The 26204-nt window shown below is 42.3% G+C and overlaps 1 protein-coding gene and 1 long non-coding RNA gene across 11 annotated transcripts in view; both read left to right on the top strand.

Annotated features, from left to right (window-relative positions):
- Positions 1–11403: 11403 nt before the first annotated feature.
- LOC137242602 (uncharacterized) lies at positions 11404–14740 on the top strand. Its single transcript, XR_010950302.1, has 2 exons — positions 11404–14293; positions 14366–14740. It is a non-coding gene; the product is annotated as an uncharacterized lncRNA (long non-coding RNA).
- A 670-nt stretch (positions 14741–15410) lies between these two features.
- The window catches only part of LOC137240594 (uncharacterized), a 69663-nt gene continuing 58869 nt past the window's right edge, over positions 15411–26204 (top strand). For 2 of the 10 annotated variants that reach the window (XM_067767075.1, XM_067767080.1), the window contains exons 1-4: positions 15411–15655; positions 15747–17318; positions 17390–17621; positions 17699–18364. The gene's annotated coding sequence lies outside the window, so the exon portion shown is untranslated. Of the gene's footprint in view, positions 15656–15746; positions 17319–17389; positions 17622–17678; positions 18365–26204 lie in introns of those variants that run through there. The other 8 variants (XR_010949770.1, XM_067767079.1, XM_067767078.1 and 5 more) reach the window with 8 other exon arrangements.

Raw genomic sequence — 26204 nt, 5'->3', positions numbered from 1 at the left:
TTTGAAACATTTTGCTACTAAATTGGAAATCTCTCAATTTAATATTGTCTTTTTTAATTTTATTCAATTTCAATTTAAACTTGTTTAAACAGTAAGTTTAAAATATTAAAATTGTTTTAAAACAAAACCAAAAAAGTTTCAAAAAATCTCAAAATACAATCTTGTAGTCACTTCTAGGTAGCAACAGAAGCAAAAGTTTCAAAAATCTAAAAATAGATACTGTAATAGAAACTTCTGATTTTAAAACTTATCCTAAGAGCTTAAATTTTGTGCTGAAAATTCAAAAATAACAATTTTTATTTGTGAAAACTGCTTTAAGTTATCGAATCTTTTTCAATAAATTTTGTTATACATATACGGCATTATGAAATGATTTCTTACACACTAGGCCGATTTGCGACGTTTTTCGCACGCCGCCACCGAATGTCAAAAATATCGGCGCGGCGGTGGCGGCGGCGGCGGCGTTCGGCGCGTTACTATATTTTCTACTCTTTTAAGACTGTCTAGGCCATTTATTGTTCATCTCGAAAATCCAATTGCGAAATTTAAGGCTTTCTAACCGGTCAAAAGTTATTTGAGAAAACAGGCGATTTTAATGCCAGCTTAATACGGATTTAGTACGAATTCACCAAGTTATTAAAACAGAACACATAAAGAAAAGTTATTTAATAAATTCAAATGCTCACTTGGCATAATTTAAAAAAAAAAAATTAATAAAGTACAATGAATTTAAATAAAATGTCCCAAGTCGAACATATTTTCAAATTGTCCTCAAGTTGTTAAAAAAGCAAGTTACCCGAAAAAGGTGCCGAATTTTATATTCCGATTGGCTGAAAGAATAAGCGAAATCAGTGATGCAAAATCCTTTAGTAGGCTCCAGTGGTTTAAATTCTCCTTTGAAATGATTCTCAGCTCATATTTAAGTTGCATATTAATATCTTGGCGGCCACCGTGGTGTGATGGTAGCGTGCTCCGCCTATCACACCGTATGCCTCGGGTTCAACTCCCGGGCAAAGCAACATCAAAATTTTAGAAATAAGGTTTTTCAATTAGAAGAAAATTTTTCTAAGCGGGGTCGCCCCTCGGCAGTGTTTGGCAAGCGCTCCGGGTGTATTTCTGCCATGAAAAGCTCTCAGTGAAAACTCATCTGCCTTGCAGATGCCGTTCGGAGTCGGCATAAAACATGTAGGTCCCGTCCGGCCAATTTGTATGGAAAAACAAGAGGAGCACGACGCAAATTGGAAGAGAAGCTCGGCCTTAGATCTCTTCGGAGGTTATCGCGCCTTATTTCTAAAATTTTTTGATGTTGCTTTGCCCGGGGTGTGAACCCAGGGCATACGGTGTGGTAGGCGGAGCACGCTACCATCACACCACGGTGACCGCCACTTTATTTGCTCAACTATAAAATAGCGTCTGAAATCTTAATTTTGATTTTCACACTTCATCATTCAACACCCAAGTCTCCCGGTTTGACATTTCCTAAAGTTGGCGGCCCTGTCCCCAACTAGTCTCTTGGAGTGAATCACATTGGATATAGCCTATCAACCATGTTTAAATATTACCAGCACGTGACGGCTCCTGTTACAAATGTGAATACGTAGGCACATTTTTTAACCAGGTTAGGCTTTGTCCTTCGCAAGAACACTCAAAGTGGTGAAGCAAAATCATTCTCCAGACAGTCGAACAAATTACCGGGTGTTCTACTACCCTAACGTAGGGGATAGTCGAACTTGTCTGAAAACTGAAAGCGGTCATCCATAGTGAGCTGTTATATCATAAATCTGGAAACGAAGTCTATCGAGGTCAATGTATGGAACACAAACGTCTGCAAATTTCGGTCTACATTTTTAAACTTTTATCCACGGTCCTTGTAAAGTTTAAATTGTATAGATGCGCCAAGGATTATACGATTTTCACCCATGAGTTACGTAATGATATCCACTTAGACTGCTTATGATTTCGAGGGCGGCATCCTTGACCGACTAATCACTCCCTAACGTTTCAAGGTGTTTTTTTTTTTTTTGGTTTAACTCGGAAGCATAGCGCGACAAAAACATCCGTCAGAAAGTCTTCGGAGCTACACCTTGAGCTTCTAGGAAAGTGACGTCGGTGAAGGTATGAGTTCGAAGTCGCAGTCCTATGGCTTCTGTGCTGGCATATGATATAAGGGCCAGGATGCGTCATAGCGACCGATGGTCGGGATTGTTATTGTTCGCACATCAGGAATTGTAGCTCTTAAAAATAGCCGAAAAAACTGAAGGCGCCCTTTGGCGTGATCCACAATAAACCAGCATTGATGCTAATGGTTAAAACTGTGAGAGTCATGACGATTAGTAGATAATTGATAACAACCGTAAGTCGCCTTTGTGCATGACCAGCATGTAGCCACAAATGCTTTAAAGAAATCGTGGCGACGACGGGTATTAGAGTTAGCCCAGAACATTTCCTTCGGTGAAACTACGCTACAAAAGTGTGACCATTTTAAGTATTTCTCCCTCTTTCCGCAAGGAGCTACTCCCGAAATTTTTTAAACGATCCACGAGATTTTGAGGCAAAAACCGCGGATCTTTCCGAAATTGCCGAAACGTCGACTTTCTTAAATACACATAAACTAAACCTTTCCAAATATAATTTTTTTAAATTTTCGCTTTACAAGACTCCCAGATACTCATCCGCAAGTTAATGATATTGTTTCAGATCGTCAAAAATACCATTGAGGTCAGCAGTATGTTTCCATATTCATTAGTTGTGGACAATGTGATACTCTTAAGTCCAGCCATTCAATACGGAGGTTTACGCCAATCACTTTGTCGGCACGCCGGCCACGCCGCCGCCGCCGGTTAAGTGACCGGCGTAAACCTCTACTAGGTACAGCAACGCTGTAGGAAAAATCTCTAGTTCAAAACTGGTACGTTTCTAGTACATTCGGAAACTTTAAATGCTGCTTCTAGTACGATATCCGAGCATTTATCGATACCTCCGTGCCAGTGGGAAAGTTTGGGAAAAGAAATCATACTCATAGTCGAAGTTACTTTAAGCTGGTAGCAGTTTTTTTGTAGATAACATATTTCTAAAATTAAATACGAAAAATAAGAACCCAAACTGTCGATTTTATAGCTGAATAAAATCTTGTTAGTACCGAACTTGTACTTATTTGGCAATTTAGGTCTAGTTCCGAACCAGAAATGTGTATTACTAGTTACTGACTGAAAGGATTTCAGGGAAGCGCCTACTATTTTTTTTTTTTTTTTTATAACTTTAAGTGTAAACTTTTGCAGCTTCAAATTGAAACCCAGTTCTATGCACCCACTTTCAGGAAGACCGTTATAAAATATATTTAAACAAAATTTGGTTTGATCACATGTCTCAAACTTTTTAGCGTATACCTGCAAAAATCTCAAACCACTTATTAATAAAAAGTGGCCGCTGTGGTGTGATGGGAGCGTGCTTCGCATACCACACCGACGGTAATGAGTTCCAAGTGCCGGCCAAAGCAACGTCAAAAATTCAGAACAAGTTTTTAAATTGGAAAAAAATATCTCCAAGCACGGTCGCCCCCGGCAGTGATTCGGCATACACTCCAAGCGTATTGTTACTATGAAAAGCTTTTCATTGAAAATGCATTTTCCGTTTGGAATCGGCATAAAACATGTAGGTCGCGTCTGCCAATTTGTAGGGGAAGTCAAAAGGGCGCAAAACGCAAAAACGAAGAGAAGTTCGGCCCAAATCTTGTCGGAGATAAATCGCGCCTAGCATTAAGTTGTTTTTCTTTCTAATTTTGTATGGTTAATGCGTCAAGCGTTACACAAATCCTAAATCAGTTGAACAAACAACTTATGTTCTACCATAAAAACAAATTCAAGGTTGTTATGTTTATTCCAGCGAAATGAAATGAGCGCGTGTTCTTTTTCAAAGGAAAATTAAGTTGTACTTAATTGCTCGTTTCTATATTTGTACAGTTGAATTGTGGTATTAAGTTATACGTATATAATATGACCGTATTTTTAACCCTCTCACACATATCAGACATCAAAAATATTTCCTTGTATAGCAAGAAGCCTAGAAATATTTTACTAGTTTTTTCGTTACAAGTTACTTAATCTTATCTGACCCCGAACCGATTTTCATTTAAAGTGTTTATAAAAATAACAAAACGAAAGCTCATGACAACTTATTAAATATCAAGGAAAATTACCAGTGAAATAGAGCCGTAACAAAATCCTCAAATCCCTCGCTGGCAGTACCTGGGGAAAAGATAAAGAAACGCTCATGGCTACATACAAAGCAATTAGCCAGCCGATTACGTGCTACGCGTCACCCATATGGTCGCCAAGCCTAAAAATTACCCACTGGAAGAAACTACAGGCCTGCAAAATACTGCTCTCAGAATCGCCACGGGCTGTCTTCTTATGTCCCCAGAACACCATCTGCATAATGAGGCGAGAATACTCCCCACCAGGGAGAGAAATGAGATGCTGACCAAACAGTTCCTGTTGAATACCCAGAAACCTGAGCATCCCAACAGAGATCTGATTGATGAACCAGCACCGCCTAGGGGCGGGCTTAAGGAGTCATCTCCGTAAGCATTTTGAGGAAATACGGCACCTGAGAACCCAGCCGTATGAAGCGAAAAAACACAAGCAGGTCCTTGGTGAACTTCATAAACAGGCGTCGGACCTTTATGCCGGGAATTGCCCGGTGAATCCAGTACTTAAAGAAAAGTATCCAAAACTCGCGGAAGAGGAACGCATACTCCCCAGGGAAACGCGTGTCACTCTTGCTCAACTTCGTTCTGGATACTGTAACAGGTTAAACTCTTACCTATCCAGAATCAACCCCGACATACAAAATGTATTCCCCGCTTGCAATGTGTCCCCACATGACACCAACCATCTCTTTGATTGTAATGTGGAACCAACGCCTCTAACACCCCTTTCCTTATGGTCCACCCCTGTTGAAACGGCAAGTTTCCTTGGACTCCCGTTAGAGGATATTGATGACAATTTGTGATCGGTCGCGGCTGTTAGGTGGGGCGAAGCATTGCTACAACAACAACAACAACAACCAGTGAAATACCATTTCGAAGAGTCCTTTATATTACGAGTTTAATCTACATAGGGACCCGATTTCTTATTGGATCTGTAAGATATCTAATTAGAGTATTAAATTTTTTAAGCTGAAGTATTTCGTTCAAGAACTGGTACACAAAGTTCTGGAAATTTAGAACTCCCTATAAATTTTTTAGTAATGACATAGTCGGCTTTGAATTAATTATTTCTCAATTGGTGTTTTATAGAATTTTTATACCCAGCTGCACTTGTACAAAGGGTATTATAACTTTGACTGGATAATGGTTGGTTGTACGTACAAAGGAATCAAAATAGATATAGAATTTCATATATCAAAATCATCAATATCGAAAAAAATTAATTAAGCCATGTTCGTCCGTCCGTTAACACGATGATTTGTGCAAATTCGGTGTACGGACTTATTTTGACCCAGTATATATTGATATTGAAAATGAGTGAACTGGGACCATAACCAAGCAAGCTTTTTACAACTTTCATGAAAATGAAATGGTATATTAACTTCGTCACGAATCTCAAAATTGTACGTCCTTAAAGTAAAATAGATAGACCCACCAATAAGTATACCGAAATGATCAGAATGAGGAGCTGAGTTCATTTAGCATGTCCGTCTGTCCGTCTGTCGGTTTGTATGCAAACTAGTTTCTCAATTTTTGACATATCTTGATAACATTTGGTGGGGGGGTGTATTTAGGTGTCCGATTAGACATTTGTCGGAACCGGCCGGATCAGACCACTATAGCCGAAAAGATAATTTTTGTCATATCTTCCTCAATTTATTAGATTGAAGCTTCAAACTTCACCATATGCTTTCGTATATTGCACATATTGTTGTCTGAAAAAATGGGTGAGTTTGGTCGTATATATAGCATATGTATATCCCCCACAACCGATTGTTAAGATAAGAAATTTTCGTAATTTCTGCCCCATTTTAACAGCTAGAAGCTCCAAACATCCAAACATTGCCATTTATAATATACTAGCCTTTACCAGCGGTTACGTCCGCAAGGAAAAAATGAAATATATTGGCTGTTCACGTTAGCCTGCTTATCAAGTTATCTCTTTAAAATAATTTTTCTGTCTAATGTATTTTATTTTTTTAATAGAGTAAAAAAAAGAACTAAATTACATGATAACCTGATAGGGTCCCCAAATGATCCCGAAATTATCTAGACAAAGCCACGAAATGACACCGACGGTATCGGAGACGTATCCCGAAAACCATCTAGAAATGCTCCCGGAAGGGTCACAAAAAGGTCCCGGAATAGTCCCAAAAAGGTTCCGAAACCACAACGACACGATTCTAGACTGATCCAGAGAACCACACAGAAATGATCCCTGAAGGGTACCCAAATGATCACGAAATGGTCCCGAAAAACTTCCAATGACGGGATCCCGGACCGAACCGAAAACCATACAGAAATTATACAGGAAGGGTCCCAAAATGATCCGGAAATAGTCCCCAAAAAGCCCCGAAATGACCCCGACGGAATCCCGCTCGGATCCAGAAATAAATCCCGGAAGGATCCCAAAATTATCCCGAAATAATCCCAAAATGACCCCGACGGGATCCCGGGCGGCTTCCGAAACCATCCAGAATTGATATCTGAAGGATCCGCAAATGACCCCGAAATAGTAGAGAAAAAGTCACGAAATTACCCCAATGAGATCCCGAACGCATCCCGTAAAACATCCACAAATGATGCCGGAAGGGTCCTCAAATGATCCCGTAATAATACAAAAAAAAATAACGAAATGACATCGACGGGATCCCGAAGGCCATCAAGAAATGATGCCTGAAGGGTCCCCAAATGACCCCGAAATAGTCCCGAAATTACCCTGACGGGATCCCGGACGAAACCCGAAAACCATTCAGAAATGATCACGAAATAGTTCCGACGAAGTTCCTTAATAATCCTGACGGGATCCAGAACGGATCCGGAAACCATGCAGAAATGATTCTTGAAGAGTCCCTAAATGATCCCGGAAAAGTACCGATTTCGGAGGGCTCCCCAAATGACCCCGAAATAGTCCCAAAATATCCCCGACGGGATCCCGGACGGATCCAGTAAACTATACATAAATGATCCCGGAAGGGTCCCAAAATTATCCCGAGAGAGTTCCGAAAAAGCACCGAAATAACCCTGACGGAATCCCGGACGGATCCCGAAAACCATCCAGAATTGGTTTCTGAAGGGTCCGCAATTGACCGCGAGATAGTCCTGAAAAAGTCGCGAAGTTACCCTGACGGGATCCCGAAAACAATCCACAACTTATCCCGGAAGAGTCCCCAAATGATACCGAAATAACCTTGACGGGATCCAGAAATGATCCCGGAAGGATGCCGAAATTACCCTAACGGGATCCCGAAAAACATCCAGAAATTATCCCAGAGGGGTCCAAAAATGATCCCGAAATAGTCCCAAAATGACCCTGACTGGATCCCGGACGGATCCTGAAAATCATACAAAAATTATCCCGGAATGGTCCCAAAATGATCCCTAAAAAGCACCGAAGTACCCTGACGGGATCCCGGACAAATCCCGAAAACCATCCAAGAATTGATCCCTGAAGGGCCCGCAATTAACCCCGAAATAGTCCTGAAAATGTCCCGAAATTACCCTGACGGGATCCCGAAAATAATCCAGAAAATATCCCGGAGGGATCCCCAAATGATCCCGGAACAGTCCCGAAAAATATGCCGGAAAGGACTCTGACGGGATCTAGATATGATCGCGAAAGGATACCGAACCGACGGGATCCCAGATGTATCCCGAAAACAATCCCGAAATGATCTCGAAAAAGTTCCGAAATGACCTTGGCGGGATCCCGGACGAATCCCGAAAATCATCCAGAAATAATTCCGTAAAAGTCCGAAAGTGATCCCGAAATAGTCCCAAAAAAGTCCCAAAATATCCCCGACGGGATCCAGGACGGATTCCGAAAACAATACAGAAATGATCCCGGAAGAGTCCCAAAATGATCCCGAAATAGTCCCTAAAAAGTCCCGAGGGTGTCACTGCTCACATTGTAAGCCCTCGACTAATTTCACCCATTGAGTTTGTAATATTGGTGAAGGTCAGTATACGTAAAGTTATAATGTGAAAAAATTATTAAAAAGTAATTATTCGAAGGGCTCGTGGGACCTCTTCCCCCCTTTCCATGCTCGAAAAAAATTTCGCCAGTAGACTATTGTCACTGTGCCAAATTTCATCCAAATCCATTCAGCCGTTCTTGCGTGATTGAGTCACAAAGACAAACGGCTGGAAAAACATCCAAACTTTCCCATTTATAATATCAATCGCCCGCTTGCTAGAAGCATGAATGTGCCTAAATGAAAATGTTGGGAAATCGAGTTTCAAAGTTTATTGCTCCCTCAAAATTAGGAGAATTAGTTTCTAATGTAAAAGTGTATCTATATATTATACTAAGACTATGCTCTTTCAACTGAGATAACCTCTCTGCTCGCATCCCTTCTATTTTCCGAGATTTAGCACATTCATTTTTCTGGCACAAACAAAATTTTAAAAACTCATCTAATTTTTTAACTCAGCTATACAAAAAAATTAAAAGTAGTCGGATCAAGTAATGCGACTCATGTTTTCTATACATTTTGATGCGCTGAATCATTTGGATTCAGAAGAATTGGCCCAAGTGGTCATGGTATGGCCTTAACCTCAAAACACTTAAAAAAATCATAGCAGTTTGATTTTTAAATAATGTTAGGGCCAAGCCAATACCTGCTAGGCCAATTCTGTTGGCGGATTGGAATTCGGAGCATCACAGTACTTGGGAAAACATCCGCGGCTTTGACTTATCGAAAGTATGTATGTAAAAGAAAAAATTACACATTCAATTTAATTTCATATACACTAATGTTTTTTATTTAAGAACTAGTTCTTATTCTCATCAGAATCAGAATCTTCTGAAATATTGTGTTTGGGTAAAGCGTTACCCTCAAGATTTTTATAAAAAGATTGATATTCTTTTGATATAACCAGTTTTTCACACAATTTTTTTAAGTATTTTAGTTTTGATTCGAGAAGAGGCAACGGCTTCGAATAAATCAGTTTGTCTTCAATTAAACAACTATCTTTTTTTGGGACATTCAGCTATTAAAATTCCTTCATTGGTATAATTTTTTATGAAGAATACCTTATACAGCTCATCTTTTGTGTATCTCAACTAGCATATATATCGCATGTTAGTTTTATAGATCCATGAGTAAAATAATTATAAATAAAAAAATAGTCACACAATTGTGTGTGAACCTCGAAAAGTTTTGGTGAGTTACGAGTTGGTGCCCAACATTCAGGCACGTATACCGGAACATTCGAGCATACGAATGTGTGCTGTTCATACTTTTTTTCAAAAATTGTTTAGCCATATCAACGAATGTGTCATACAAACAGGAAAATCATTACCTTGTTGCCAGCCAGAAACATGAATGTGCTACATTCATTTTTCTGGCTCAACTTTGTGTGACTAAATTGTACATTCATGAAAAGGGCACTGCAAATTATTGGGGTTTCTATGTGCGTAGGAAGCTCTAGATTTAAGTACAACCTAGAGAATCTAAAGGGTAATATAACGAGGCCTATATCACAAAATCGGAAAAATTGCACATTCATGCTTCTGGTTAGTGGGCGACGATATACTAGCCATTACCCGCGGCCCCGTCCGCAAGGATAAAATTAAATATATGGGCTATTCACGTTAGTCTGCTTATCAAGTTATCTGTTTAAAAATTTGTTTCTGTCTAATGCATTTCATATTTGTAATTGAGTAAACAAAAGAACTAAATAAGCAGATAACCTGATAGGATCCCCAAATGATCCCGAAATTATCCACAAAAAGCTACGAAAAGACCCCGACACTATCGCGGACGGATCCCTAAAACCATCCATAAATGCCCGGAAGGGTCTCCAAAAGTTCCCGGAATAGACCCAAAAAAAACCGAAATAACAACGACACGATTCTAGACTTATCCAGAGCACCACACAGAAATGATTCCTGAAGGGTACCAAAATGATCCCAAAATAGTCCCGAAAAAAATTACCCTGAAGTGCTCCCGGACGGATCTCAAACACCATCCAGAAAACATCCAGGAAGGGTTCCTAAATTATCCCGACATAGTCCAGAAAAAGTTCCGAAATGACACCGAGGGGATCCACGACGTATCGTGAAAACCATACAGAAATGATTCCGGAAAGGTCCCAAAATCATCTGAAATGACCCCGATCGGATCCCGAATGGATCCAGAAATAACCTCGGAAGGTTCCCCAAATGATCCCAAAATGGTCCCGAAATTACCCTGATGGATCCGGCAAACCATTAAGAATTGATGCCGGAAGGGTCCCCAAATGATCCCGAAATAATACGGAAAAAGTCATGAAATAGAGGTATCCAAATGATCCCGAAAAAGTCCCAAAATTACCCTGATGGGTTTCCGTACAAATCCCGAAATCCACCCAGAAGTGATGCCGGATGGGTCCCAAAATGATCCTTTATTAGCCCTGAAAAAGTTCCGAAATGACCCAGACGGGCTCCCGGACGGATCCCGAAAACCATCCAAAAATGATCCCGAAATAGTCCCGAAGAAGTCGCGAAATTACCCTGACGAGATCTCGAACGGATCCCTAAATGACCCTGACGGGATCACGGACAGATCCCGAAATCCATCCAAGAATGATCTTGGAAGGGTCCCAAAATGATCATGAAATAGTCTCGGAAAAGTCCAGAAATTACCCTAACGGGATCCAAGACGGATCCTGAAAACCATGCTTAAATGATCCCGAAAAAGTCCCGAAATGAACCTGACGGGATCCCGTACGGATCCCGAAAACCATCCATGATGCCGAAAGGCTCCCCAAGTCATCCCGTATTAGTCCCCAAAAAGTCCCAAAATGACCCCGACGGGATCCCGAACGACAACGAAAACCATCTAGAAATGATGCCGGAAGGTACCCCAAATGATCCCGAAATAGTCGCGAAATGACCCCGTCGGAATCCCGGACGGATCCCGAAAACTATCCAGAAATGATACCGGGAAAGTTCCCAAATAATCCCTTAATAGTCTCGAAATGACCCCGAAGGGATCCTGGACGGATCCCGAAATGTTCCGAAAGGGTCCCCAAATGATCCCGTATTAGTCGAGAAAAGGTCCCGAAATGACCCCGACGGGATCCCGGACGGATCCCGAAAACAACCAGAAATGATGCCTGTAGGTATCCCAAATGATCCAGAAATAGTCCTGAAATGACCCCGTAGTGATCCCGGACGGGTCGCGAAAACTATCCAGAAATGATGCCGGAAAGGTCCCCAAATGATCCCCTAATAGTTCCGAAATGACGTTGACGGAATCCCGGGCGGATCCCGAAAACAATCCAGAAATGATGCCGAAAGGGTCCCCAAATTATTCCGTATTAGTCGCGACGGGATCCCGGACGGATCCCCAAAACCATATCGAAATGATGCCGGAAGGTACCCCAAATGATCCCGAAATTACTATCCAGAAATGATGCCAGAAAGGTCCCCAAATGATTCCTTAATAGTTCCGAAATGACGGTGACGGAATCCCGGACGGATCCCGAAAACCAACCAGAAATGATGCCGAAAGGGTTCCCAAATGATACCGTAATAGTCCAGAAAAAGTCCCGCAATGACCCCGACGGGATCCCGGACGGATCCCGAAAACCAACCAGAAATGATGCCGGTAGGTACCCCTAATGATCACGAAATAGTCCCGAAATGACCCCGTCGGGATGCCGGACAGATCCCGAAAACTAATCGTGTTTTTTTTCGCTCTTGAAAATGTCGAAATACGTGCCAGTAAACAACGATTTGCGGGGAGCATTAATTTTCTGCTTCCATTTGGGTAAATCGGCAATAGAATCTCATCGAATGCTTGTCGAAGCTTCCGGAAAGTACGCTATTGGTCATACGCAGTATAATGAGTGGTTCAACAAGTTTAAAATTGATAATTTTGATGTGAGAAACGCTGACCGCGGAAAACCACCGAAATTGTTCGAGGACGTCGAATTGCAGGCTTTGCTGGATGAAGACGATAGTCAGACGCAAAAACAGCTCGCAGAACAACTAAATGTGTCCCAGACAACCATTTTCCATGGGAAAGATCATGAAAACCGGAAGATGGGTGCGACATGAGCTGAATGACAGACAGCAGGAAAACCGGAAATGCTGCTCGCCAGATGTTCGGCCGGGGTGCGTATGCTCCTGAGTCGTAGGTCGGCGCACCGGGGTCGATCTCAGTGGGAATGTGGCGTGTAGAATAATGAAATAAACAAATAGGCGAGAATTTCTCGTTATAAAGGATGATCTTTATTCAGTAAAGATAAATAGCTAGGGTACAATATTACCTGAGTATAAAACGGCAGAGATCGTTGGCGGCAGATGCGTGCTGGTTGGCTGTTGAAATCAAAGAGACCGGTTGTATAGCAAGCTACAACCGTTGACCCGCAAAATCCTCCGTTTTGGAGGGGAAAGGCACCCACACATCAACCCCGACATGCATATGCATGAGTGCTGACTAAAAGCACACATACACGTGCATGTACATGCATGCACATGCATGAGGGTGATGGTGTGGGTGGTTATAAATTAATTCGAGTATCGAGTATCGATTTGCAGAGTTGCATTGGGGGGGGTCGCAATCAGATGCGGAAAAGTTAGGCATCCTGCCTAAACATGCCGGCCCCCCTTGCGATACGCAGCATCGTTTTCCGCCAATGACCTCCGCTGAAACGAGAAAAATTATTATAAGACTTACACACTAAACTTAATCTAAATGAGGAGTTCGTCTGCGATGCAAAATGGCCGGGAATCCTTTCCGACTTGCTTAGCATGCCACCTAAGCTAGGATGAAAAATAAACATTAGAAGTGGAGGAAAGTGAATATTTCTTGCCTTTGGTTATACATAATTCTTAGATATATATAGAATCCATGAAGTTACATGACGTAGCAGGTCAATCGTGCTGGACGAAGAGGCCGAGGTCTCCGTTCCAGACTGGCAAAATTTTTTTTGTTGGACGGAGAGGCCGCGGTCTCCGTTCCAGATTCGCATTATTTTTGTTTGGTTGGACGAAGAGGCCGAAGTCTCCGTTCCAGACTCGCATTATTTTTGTTTAGGGTTTTTTTTTTGGCTGGACGAAGAGGCCGAGGTCTCCGTTCCAGCGTCTAAAGTATCGTGTCGCTCTCGGGGCGACTGCATTTTTTGTTGGAGGAGGTGTGGCATCTTTTGATGTGCCATGGCGAGTGACCGTGAGGTTGGTTGGGTGAAACGGCGGTGTTTTATTACAAGACGTATGTCAAAATAGATGAATCAAGTGCATATTGCGAAGCATATTATTAAATACAATTCTTACCAAGCAGAGATGCGTTATTTACGTTCACCTGACATAAATTTGCAGATTGGCGATGCGTTCTCCGCGACGCGTTCTATCTGCGCGTACCATTATGCTAAATGTACCATGCAACTCTGTCGTGTATTTCTCGGTTAGCTGACAGCTGGTATGGTGAATTTGTGGTGTGCGAGTATATATATACATATATGTATTTGCTTGCCCTTGAAAAAAAAACTAGGTCACTGGGGCAGTAGCACACTAGGCCGGTAGAAACAGTTGACTTTTCCCATTTCGGGATTTTGTCGTGTCGGGATTCTTTTATTTCGGGACCCGGATTGTTTTTGTACCGAGCCCTTATAATGACCTTTTGTGATATTTGTTGTTGAAAAACAACAAGTCCTGCCCCCCAGCCAGAAAACAGTACCCAAAAAAAACGGAAAGGGTAAAAAAAAACGACAACAAAAAAAATGTCTTTGTAAAAAAAATGTTAAATTTTTTGTGCAAGGAGAGGTTTGTTTTTGTTTTGTTTTCCTCCTTTTTTTTGAATTCATTTGTTATGGATGACTGCTTGGTACTGCAGTAGATGCCCGTATTGGCAAAAATACAAAAGACGCGTCAGTCCCGATTGTGATGTTTTGTGTGGTTTTCGGTACTTATTTTGTCCATTTAATGTTCGGTATCCGCCCTTAGTCTGACAGCCCTAATGAAGCTGCCGTGGTTATTGCGGGTTGCCATCCAGTTGTTTTCCCGTAACAGGAATTTTCCAGGATACATGAATGCAGGATTGTGGTGGATACATTACCCTCACCACATTGTTATTTGGATTTTCAAGCTGTTTAAATGTAAGTATGACGGGTTCCTCACTGATTTTTAATAGTTTTTTCTAATGTGTTTTTTTTTGTGTTTTTTTTTAGATGGAACCGATGCAAATGCTTCTCGTGTGTTTGGAGACTGGGGGAGAGGAGCCAATCCAGGTGGTGGCGGATGTACAATACCCGGAGCGGCGGAGGGGCTCCTACATTTGCCACGCGCCGGACGAGTTGGTGCAGCAGGCGGTGGAGGAGGTGTTGCGGCAAGTTAGGCCCTGTGTGCTCCGGGCCCTGCAGACGCCTCTGGTGGTAAAACTACGCGGGAGCACCACCGCCTGGTATGCCAAGTTCCATCAGGCGCAGGAGAACGTGTTGTAGGAGCAGCAGCCAGCACAGGGTCCAACGCCTCAGGGGGGGTATCGATGTCGTGTGTGCCAACGGCATCTTCGTTCGTTTGGCGGCTTGATTGCCCATCTAAATGGGCATATGCAATTTTACCCGTATAGGTGTTGGAGTTGCCCCAAGCGGTATGCGTCGTCCGCAGCGCTCTCCGTTCATCGCCGTCTTCGCCACTGAAGTGGGTTTCTGTGCCACTCAGTTACGGCTGTGAAGTAATTTTTAATTTAAAATTTGTTGGAAAGAAGAAAAAAAATAATAAATGGATTTGTATTATCCTGTGTGTATTATCACTGTGTGCTCCCGGGCCCTGCAGACGCCTCTGGTGGTAAAACTACGCTGGAGCACCACCGCCTGGTATGCCAAGTTCCATCAGGCGCAGGAGAACGTGTTGTGGGAGCAGCAGCCAGCACAGGGTCCAACGCCTCAGGGGGGGGTATCGATGTCGTGTGTGCCAACGGCATCTTCGTTCGTTTGGCGGCTTGATTGCCCATCTAAATGGGCATATGCAATTTTACCCGTATAGGTGTTGGAGTTGCCCCAAGCGGTATGCGTCGTCCGCAGCGCTCTCCGTTCATCGCCGTCTTCGCCACTGAAGTGGGTTTCTGTGCCACTCAGTTACGGCTGTGAGTAATTTTTAATTTAAAATTTGTTGGAAAGAAGAAAAAAAATAATAAATGGATTTGTATTATCCTTCATATTATTTCGGACGTGGGGGGGGGGGGGGGGGGGGGGGGGGGGGGTTGCTCTTGTGATGTAACCTTGTGTTGTCTTCTCTAATCTTATACAGACGCAAACAAGAAACGCACCATTGGGTGGTCGAGTTGGGTAACATGGCAACTCTGTCGTTTCTCGTTTTCTTGTATGTATCATACATACATACATACTGGTTTGAACATTCCAGTATAGAGAATGAAGCAAAAAAAAATGAATCGAAAGATTTATTTTACCGTTTTTTGCTTCAATTCATATGAAATTTACGCGTTGCCGGACAAAAAGGTAAGTGGTAAAATATTTTTCAATAATTTTGCTTAAATAAATATTTCTTATGTTATTTCAGAGTTTTAATTCATTTTTTGTTTATTTTCAGGTGATTGGTGATGGGGATCCAGGAGATGGAACAGATGGGTTTGATGTATCGTTTTCCCTTTTTTCTTTAGTTTTCTAGGTTACCGGCATCGTAAAGGGGTGCTCCAACTGCGGCGTCGGCCGCGCCGTCAGTGGTCACCTCTTTGCGATGCCAATTTATGCATTTATCTAATAGCTTCTTCCTTTTTCTCTTTCTCTTTGCAGGTTCTATCATGGTTTCTACAAGCAGGACCTACCAGATGAGAATAAAAAACGCAGAACGTTGTGTTGGTTGATTTTGGTCATTCATCATTGGGGGATACTTTTTTTTTTTTTGGAATGGGCTACAATGGGTATTGTTATGACAAATGCACGCAAAATATGGTCTTTTTATCCAAAAACAAATTCTTTTAATTGAGCACACAATTGAACCGCTGGCTCGAAGTGCCAGCAACTGAAGATGTTGATTGGGTTATTGGTAATCACTCTGATGAACTTTCACCATGGGTACCCATTTTTGCAGCAACAAGAAGCTTTTACCTTTTGCTGCCATGTAGTGCTTATGAATTGTCAGGTGCAAAATTTCAACGGCGCAGTACTGGCAGCAGTGTATAAAAAGATTTCTATGCTTATTTACAGACGCTTTCTCAAAATGCGGATGTGCGACGCTTAAAGATCGCTTAAAAATCCCCAGTACAAAGCGTTTAGCATTAGTAGGATTCGAACGCACATATTCTAGGGACGACTTCTATAACGCTAGAAGAGATTGCAAACGTGTTGAAGAAGAGCGTATAAAATGTGGTAACGGTCTGTCAGCAGTTGACATTAAGTTGCGTGATAGGAATGAGGTAGTACGAAATTGTACTAAATTAATAAAAAAATTATAGGTGCATTAGTTTTGCAAAGATTTCAAAAACTATTATCAGCTGCAATCATATTGCCTGAAAAACCGATGAAGCGAATAGATGGCAATGCGGAAACGCTTTCCGTCTGCGTGAAATTGTTAAAAGTTTAGATGAGAATGAGTTGCAAAATAGTAAAGAGGGATGTGGTGGCGTCAAAACTTTACTACTTATAGGTCCCCGGCGATTTACAACGAGTCCGTTTCCGTAGGTGATTTGTGATGTAAATGGTTGAAACACAAAAGTAATTGTTTTATAAACGTTTATCCGGAAATATCTTGGGTTCCAATGCAAAAGGTAGCTGGACTTAATATGCCCGTCAGTGCAGCTATATGCTCTGATCCAATTTTGTGTGGCAAGTGGATAATTTGCAAATGTGGTGCCGTCTCTGTGCAAAGCTGATGCGCGGTACATCAATGTTATTACAAGGCAAAGCCTAGAGGACTTTAAACGTCGCAGCAACTACTCGATACATGAAAAAGAGCATAGAGTTTTTAATTGTTCAAATTGTGTATGCGCACGTAAATCCGAATCAGAGTTGAAGCAGCATAGGGAGGAGCAACATTGCAACTCCGGCCGGAAACACCACACTGTGAACGAGCTTTTGAAAACGAGCTGAACGCTCTAAACATATGCTATTGGAACAGAAATCAAGGATAAAGCTAACCAGCAAACAATTAGTCAACTGGTATGTGAGTATGTTGAATATTTGGAATATTGAGGAAAAGCGTTTGGTACCGGAATTGAATGATATTTCCTCTAGTCCAGATACTCGTTGGCTTATTATGGCAAGCATGGACTCTACCATCAACCATCATCATATACGATTGATCACTTCACAGTTGGCCTGACATGGATTTCGTCGGCGTGAAATCGAAGTATCCGAACAAGAAATGCCGGATAATAATGGCACTAAGAAAGCGAGCTGCCGCGAAGGGATAATAAAATTGGTGTTTGAAAGCATTTGGATTTTCATTAAGAAAAAGACGCCGTAGGTGAATTCTCCTCGAATTTTTTTTTTTTTTTTTTTTTTTTTTTACTTTTCTTCTCAGTACCTTTTTTTTCGTTTCAGGTGACATGAATCAAATTCTCTCTGCGGCTTCGCTTTACCGAAAGGAACTGGATGGTTTGGTATACTGCTATGGACCTTTGGTAGGCAATACAAGCCACGAGAGCACGATGCTACATATGCACAATCTATATCCGGCATTATAGTTAACCCGGCCCACCTATGTAGACTATGATGGTGACGCAGATTTAATACGTTTGCGTAATATACTACGAGTTTTGCCAGTTGTGCTTAATTCTATAATGGCGCTGTGCGCTTCCCTTGTCGATATGCATATGCAGAACGATTCTCCAAGGTGCGCACTCTTGCACAGCAGGGCCTAATCATTGTAACTCACTACTGCACGACAACATCACCAATTTGGAGGCTATAAATAATTTCCTGGATTCGATCTTGTCAGCTCCAGTTTCAAGCGTAAGCGAGTACCTGTCTAAGGAACATTCAGCTAAATAATCCTTGGCCACTTTTCCGGATCGCTTATTGATATTTGTGCGCAATAATTTCGTGTCTGACAATGCTGCGGAAGAAACCTCTCATCGGTTAAAACTATGATCATGTATAAAGCGAATTTGTGACGACGGAACAACGTGCTTCGCTGCACCTCATCGTGCTTTAAGAACTCCTCTACGTCCGCGAGAGGAAAAGAGAAGGAATCAAGTGGATTGTGGGGTAAGAAAACACATATTCTGTAAGTAGTTTGTAATTTGGTAGTGCATCACAGTTAATAAACAGCTGGGAATATAGTCCCACTCAGATAAGAGATTCTTAGGTCTACAGTGTGCGAATTGTAATTGCTCTGACCCACCATGACCTTTTTTTTTTTGTTTTTTTTTTTTAACAATGGAATACTAAACTGTTTATTTTTTGATGTTATTTGTTGCGGTTTGTTGTAACATCGCGACGAAAGCGCTAATCTGGCCACTATTTAACAGGCAGAGGCTCTTAAGGAAGAAGTTTCCGTGCGTCCCTGCGGCCATACTTGTTAAGAATTGCAGTACGGTTTACTATTACTCAGGTACTGACAATTCGTGTTTACGTTTATGTGGTATGTGTACAATTCGTTTTCTTTGGTGTTTGCCCCTTCAAGTGGGCAGCGTACATATGTATGTATGGATTGACTGCACATTATTTGTTTGCTAGCGTGTTTTCGTGAAGTAAACACCGGGGCAAATGTCATCCAGTATTGACTAACAGACGGGTTTGCGTACATATTGGATAAGTTTGCGGACTTTTTCTACATTATTCAAACTGATGTCGGAATTGCCAATTCTGTTAAACAGGTGTGTAAGATCAAGCCCGCTGGTAGTGCAATCACTACCGAGTTTGATACTTGTTTAGGTTGGTTTTAATTAAATTATTGTTAATACACTAAAATTTTGTGGAAGGCAAATTTGAGTAGTACATGCAATATTGAGAAAGAATGTGTGAACAAAGCTTGGTTGATCGTATAAACATGCACAATCATTTACTTTGGTATATGATGCAGTTCCCCTATTTAGGCACCATTGAAAACTTTGGTACCTTCCTGGCCACCTAAACAAAGCACAAGAGTTTAATTCAATTTAATATTTTCAATAATTTTTCCCAAATAAAAACTAGGAAATTTTTATTTTTTGCATTGTTACGTATCTCTACCGTATTCACAAATGCACTAATCAACACATTTTCGAAGCCGCATCTTCCACAGATACCGGTATAGCATAGTAAAATACACCTTCACTAAACATGTGATCAAAGAGTTAGTGCAAAAAATGAGATGGTTTTTTTTTTTTTTTCCGTGAATTAATTTGCGGGCGTGGGTGGATTCTGGGTTTGAATTGTTCAAGAATTTCCAATTTCAGGATTTGTCACAAAAAACGCCGCATCTCAGAATCACTCAAAACCGTAGTATCTCAGAATGCTTCTCATTAATTCCCTCCTTTGTCAAAATGCTCTGAACTTATGCTCCGATAGGAAGTATTTTAGGCAAATTTTGAAACAGTGTATTTGCGAATAACTCCAACGTACGGCATTCTTCAAAAAACTTCGGAAAGAATGTGCAAACCCACATGACTCTTTATCGATTCATGAAATATTGACCAGAAAATGAAGACTTTCTTCCAAAACCTGTTTGCATTTACAAGTTTATTATTATTATCAGATTTTGTAAAAGGATATGAATACATATTTAAATTAGTTCTGTCCCTATTCCTTGAACAAAAACTTCTGTTGGCCTCATGCCTTTGGCTGAGTGCATCTGCTTTCTGTGGCAGCCTGTGAGTCTGCGTTAGGGTTCTAGTGTCCTCGCTCGGGGTGAGCGTGGGAATTGTTGGATGAGAATCAAGAAAGATAATGGGCTGAAAGCCTTTAGGTTCTGTGGCAGATCGGTTCGCCCTTCTGCGGTAGGCTTTTATGATGTCCTCGTTATGGGATAACGAGTGAATTTTGGTTTTGATTTTGTAAAACTTAAAATAAGTGTTTGGTGGCAGATGGAGGATATGCGTTAAGTTATTGGTTGGCCTCGTTTCGGGTGAACGAGAGCTGGGGTTGATTTTTTTTTTGAAGGGAGGGGTATGGAGGAACGGAGGGATTGTTAGGAGGAGCACTTAGCCTTCTCGCAATCCGTCTCTTCCGTTGGAAGAAGGATCAGTTTGACCAAAGGTCGTCTGACTTGACCCTTCTCGGTTTTGAGGTCGACTACGCGTACTCGGTCATCTTCGCCGGGGTGTACGTTGACAACTCGACCTAACCTCCATTCGTTGGGAGATAAGTGGTCCTCTTTGAGGACAGCGAGATCTCCCACTTTTATATTTTGTTTGGGATGCTTCCACTTCACTCTTTTTTGAAGTTCGGATAGATATTCGGTTTTCCATCGCTTGCAGAAAGTGTGATGGAGGGCTTTGAGTTTCTGCCACCGATTGATCATCGAGGCAGGGCTCTCACTAGCATCCGGCTCTGGCGGAGCCAGTAGATGGCTGCCAGTAAGGAAATGACCTGGAGTAAGCGGCTCAAGGTCCGTTGGGTCATTGGATGCCGGGCTGAGCGGCCGCGAGTTCAGGCATGCCTCGATGCGGCACAAGAGTGTATGGAATTCCTCGAATGTAAATTTGTGTGGTGAGGCTATCTTTTTGAAGTGGCTTTTGAAGCTTTTCACTCCAGCCTCCCACAGCCCTCCCATGTGGGGAGCGCCCGCAGGGATGAAATGCCAAGTGAGTGACTGGTGGCTGTACTTCGAGACAGCATTGTCTCGGGCTTGTGCCATGAAAGTTTTGCATTCCGATCGTAGGGATCGTGAAGCTCCGACAAAGTTTGTACCGTTGTCGGAGTAGACGTTTTTGGGACATCCTCGTCTAGATATAAAACGGGCAAAAGCCGCAAGAAATGATGGGTGCTGAGGTCAGTAGTGGCCTCCAGATGAATCGCTCGTGTGGAAAAACACACGAAAAGGCAGACATAGCCTTTGGATAGTCGACATCCTCTGCCGCGGTAACTTTTAATGTCGAAGGGTCCGGCAAAGTCGACTCCAGTATTCGTGAATGCACGGCTGAATGTCGTGCGTTCGCGAGGGAGAATACCCATAAGTTGGGTCTGAGCACGCTTTCGGTGTACAGTGCAAACTTTGCAATTGTGAATTGTAGCCCTAATCATGGTTTTGATGTTAGGTATCCAGTATTGGGTGCGTATCAGACGCAACATGAGTTGGTTCTCCCCATGCAAACTTTGTTGATGAAACATTAGGACTGTCAGCCGGGATAACCGACAGTTGTATGGGAGGAGGATTGGGTGGCGTTCAGTAAAAGCTAAGTCCTTTGACGCCCCGAGTCGCCCTCCTACCCGAATGATGCCATCTTGGTCTAAGTAGGGATTAAGTGAGAGTATTACACTTTTCCCTCCAATTGGTTTTCCGGCCTTTAGATCATTATATTCGGAACTATAATGTTGTTTCTGATAGATTTTAATTAAGATTTGGGTTACTGATTTGATCTCATCAGGAGAGATTAAAGGTGACTCGACCTGAAATGATTTTTTTGTTTTGGGGTGAGTTCTTCGGTAGAACCTCATTACGTATGAGAGCACCCGTAAAGCCCTAGGTAGGTCTGAAAAGCGTTGAAGAACATCGATAGTATTTACTGTTGTTGTTGCGCAGGCCTTCGCCCTCTTTTCCTCTACGGAGGTGATGTAGTCACTTTCTTGTGCTGGCCATTGGGAAGTGTCTTCTTGCAGCCAAGAAGGTCCTAGCCACCACAACGAATTGTTGACCAATTCAGACGCAGGTAATCCTCTGCTACCTAAATCTGCTGGGTTAGATTCTGAGTTTACATGCAACCAGTCCTTATTTCCGACCATGTCGATGATCTTGGTGATACGATGTGCGACGAAAGTGGACCAGGAACACGGCGGTTTCCTTATCCATGCGAGGACGATAGTTGAATCCGTCCAAAGGTGCACGTTCACTGGTCCCAACTTGAGGTTCCTGAAAATTGATTCGGTGATTTCCGCTAACAGCACGGCTCCGCAAAGTTCCAAACGTGGAAGAGAAAGAGTTTTCACTGGGGCTACTCGGGTTTTGGCTAGAAGCAGGTTCGTGCAGACATTATCATCCGTTTTGACGCGCATGTAAATGGCTGCTGCATAAGCCTTCTCGGATGCGTCACAAAATCCATGGATCTCGATGTCGGTTCCTGGTGAAAAGTTGACCCATCTAGGTATCCGGATTTTATCGATTTCATGGTATTGGTCGGTGAAGGTTTTCCATCGTTCCAGCGTACTGATAGATACTGGTTCGTCCCAAGCGGTGCCTTCCAACCAAATACTCTGCATGAGTATTTTTGCCACAATGACCATTGGTGCCAGCCATCCCAAGGGATCGAAAAGTTTGGCGATTGCTGATAGTATCGCTCGCTTCGTAATGTTTTCCGGGTTGTCCAGCGTCCCTGCTTGAAAATAAAATAAGTCGGAGAGGGCATTCCATCGAATACCTAATGCTTTCACTGAACTGGTATCTTCGAATGCCAGGAAGTTTTCATTGAGCAGGTCTGCTTTGGGGATGTCCCTTAGAATGTCCTCTGAGTTGGAGGTCCATTTGCGAAGTGGAAAGCCCGCTGATTGTAGGACTTGACGAATTTCATCTCTGGCTTTAATAGTCGATGTGATCGTATTTCCACCCGCTAACACATCATCTACATACATGTATTCTCGCAGTATGCTAGCCGCTGTAGGGTGCGAGTTTGAGACGTCGTCTGCTAGTTGTAGGAGCGTTCTTATCGCGAGATATGGAGCGCAATTCACTCCGAAGGTAACCGTCTTTAATTCGTAAAGACTAATAGGGTCATTCGGGGAAGTGCGATGCACAATACGTTGAAATTTGGTGTGATTTTCGTTCACCCAAATTTGTCGATACATCTTTTCGATGTCGCTATTGAATACGAAGCGGTATAGTCTCCATCGTAAGATAAGTATGGGTAGATCGGCTTGTAGAACTGGGCCTGGGAGGAGAATATCGTTTAAGCTATTGCCGTTGGCCGTAGGGCTCGAGGCGTTAAATACTACGCGTACCTTGGTGGTTGTACTTTCTGCTTTTACAACGGCGTGGTGGGGCAGGAAATAATTATCCGAATCGTCGGATGGAATATTCTTTTCAATTTTACTCATATGTCCGAGCGTTTCATATTCTGACAACACTCGAACATATTCTTTTCCTAAATCTGGGTTTTTTATTAGCCGCCCCTCATTCCGGAAGAATTGAGAGCATGCACGCTTCAGGGATGGTCCTAAGTTAATATTGTTAGGGTAATCCTGCCGGAATGGTAGTGACACGGTGTACCTTCCATTCTCACTTCGCTGCGTTGTTTCTTTAAATATTTGTTCACAGTACCTTTCATCCTCATTTAATATTTTATTTTTGGGTACATTTTCTACCTCCCAGAAAGCTTTGAGTTGATTGTCTAACGCAACCTCGTTGTAAAAAGACATAATGCTCTTCGTTGGATTCGGTGATTCGATACGACCGGTTAGTATCCAACCGAACACTGTCTCTTGGGCTAAGAGTGTGTTTAGCACATTCTTCTTTATACCGCTCATTATAATGTGGGGATATATGTCTCCGCCAAGTATGAGGTCTACGTCTTCGTTGACGTAGAACCTCTTGTCTGCCAAAATCAAGTCTGGGAATGCCTGCATAGTCATTGCGTTGATATGGCAGGATGGAAGATTCCCAGTGAGTTTCGTTAGAACTAGTACGGGTGTAGTCAGGCTGAAGCAGGGATCCACTGGTGAACGTAGTTCGATGTTGGATGCTTCTTTCACCTGAGCTGACACCGCATTTGTGATGCCTGAAACATGGGCATGCATTTTCCTCGCTGGCAAATTGATTCTGCGTTTCAGTCTTTCAGTTATAAAGGAACATTCAGACCCAGAATCAATTAATGCCCGCGCGGAGAAGTCGGTACCATTATGGTGAATGTGTACGCGAGCAGTTCCTAATAGCACGCCTGTGCTGGAATTGGCATGGCAGGATTTGACATTCTGATTCGCCGAGGAAGGTGGTTGTCCCGATTCCTGCCTTTTCCTTGCCTGTGCCGAAGTTGATGGGGCATTATCCGCATCTTTGAAGGGATTTCGTACCGCCGGTTGCTGAAGTGTGTCCGCATGCAGGAGCGTGTGGTGATGAGAGTGGCATTTGGAACAGTTGTACGAACTGGTGCACCTCGTCACTGTGTGTCCTGGGGATAAACAATTCAGGCAGCCGTTTGTGGATTTGACGAATTTAATCCTTTCTACCGGATTTAAATCGCAAAAACGTGAACAGTTGCGTAATCTGTGCTCCGTAGATTTGCACATTTTACATATTGATTTTGTTGTTTGCTTGGTTACTTTGGTTTGAAAAGCACCAAGTCTTTTTGTAGGGTTTTCCGTCGACTGGCGCGACGTGTTTGATTTTTGCACTTTAGAAGTGGCATTCCCTGTAAAACCAGACACGGTTTCAAGTGTCTGGAAACGATTTGACAAGAATTTGTCCATATCCTCCCACTTGGATATGTCCGTCTTGTGATCAATGCTCTGCTCCCATAGAGCCAACGTATTTTCAGGTAATTTTGTCGAACATAAATAGGTAATAATCGCATCCCAATTTGAAACATCGATCTGATGTGTTTTTAAAGATGCCAAGCAATTATTTATGTCGCGCTGTAAGGTTTTGATAAAGCTGCCGCACTCACTATCTATCTTTTTTAAATTAAACAAAATTTGTAGTTGTGAGTTTACGAGAATCCGTTTATTCTCGTATCTCTCACATAGGTTTTTCCAGGCTGTTTCGAAGCCTTCATTTGTCAAAGGACATTTCTTGACAATGTCCTTTGCCTCACCTTGGGTTTTTTGGTTAAGGTGGAATAACTTTTCTACCGGGCTTAAGCGACTGTTATTTTTATAGATGGCCGTGAACAGGTCACGAAACGTTGGCCAAGATAGGTAGTCGCCCTTGAATACCTCAGTATCGCAAGCTGGCAGGCGGATACTGTGTTCGCGCCCGCGTTCTCCCTCAGGTTTGACTGCCCTATCTTTTTCCTCCTTCAATTTGGCTTGAAGTTCAGCCATGTTTGACATGCATCTCAGGAATACGGCATATGCCGCTTTATGCTTGATCTTGACCGCTGCAATTTTCTTTGCGTCGAGCGTGTCAGAGCCAAGCAACTCCTCTAGGGCGTTCTCTGCTTTTTCCCACTTAGCTTGCAACTCTTTTTGCTGTATTGCAAGAGTGTGTACAGTGTGCAGAGCCGCATTGATGTCATTAAAATCGGCCTCGAATTCGATTATTCGATCGGCCAATCTAATATATGATTCCATGTTCATGGATTAAAATTTGTGATCAAATTAAAAGGGGTTGTAACACTGAAAAAACCTGTGCGAATCACCCAACCAACAACGATTAAAATATAGAAAAAACTCTTTATTTAACGCTTTCAATTTGTTTATTTTTTCACTGACTTTGCAGCTTATTTGTGCCGAAAACCAGGGAGAAGGGGAGAGCAACAACAACGTCTTTTGTGGAATTAAAGGGGGCCACTCGCCACTTCAACGTTCAAATTTGTTATAAATAAGTGCGCGCGCTGATATAACAACTCGACGAAAAGTGTAAAAACTCAGTGAAAACTGTTGTAAAAACTGTGTCGATTGAATTAGTGAAAATTAAAGTGCTTGAAAAGAAAATGAAAATTGCCACAGCCGTATGGCGTGAGATTTTAATGTGAATGTGAGGTTATGTACACCTCTTCCTTGTGCTGTGTCCGGAGAGCCTTACCGCTGGTGGGGGGACAGACCAGATAGTCACAAGGAATGTTAAACGACGTTTATGCAACGCGTTTGCACTTATTTTCCTTTTCGGCACTAAATTTTTTACACTTTTCGCGGTCAATCAGAAATCACTTCGCACTTTAAATTGATTTTTCGCACTTTTTATTTGTTGTTTTAACCAAAAAAAAAATGTGGCAAGAAATATTGCACTTACTCAGGTATTTTTTGGTGACTTGTATAC

This window comes from Eurosta solidaginis, chromosome 2 (genome assembly GCF_040869045.1).
Source record: "Eurosta solidaginis isolate ZX-2024a chromosome 2, ASM4086904v1, whole genome shotgun sequence".
Taxonomy (NCBI): domain Eukaryota; kingdom Metazoa; phylum Arthropoda; class Insecta; order Diptera; family Tephritidae; genus Eurosta; species Eurosta solidaginis.
The sequence above is the reverse complement of the archived record's forward strand: the minus strand, read 5'-3'. Positions and strand labels throughout refer to the sequence as shown.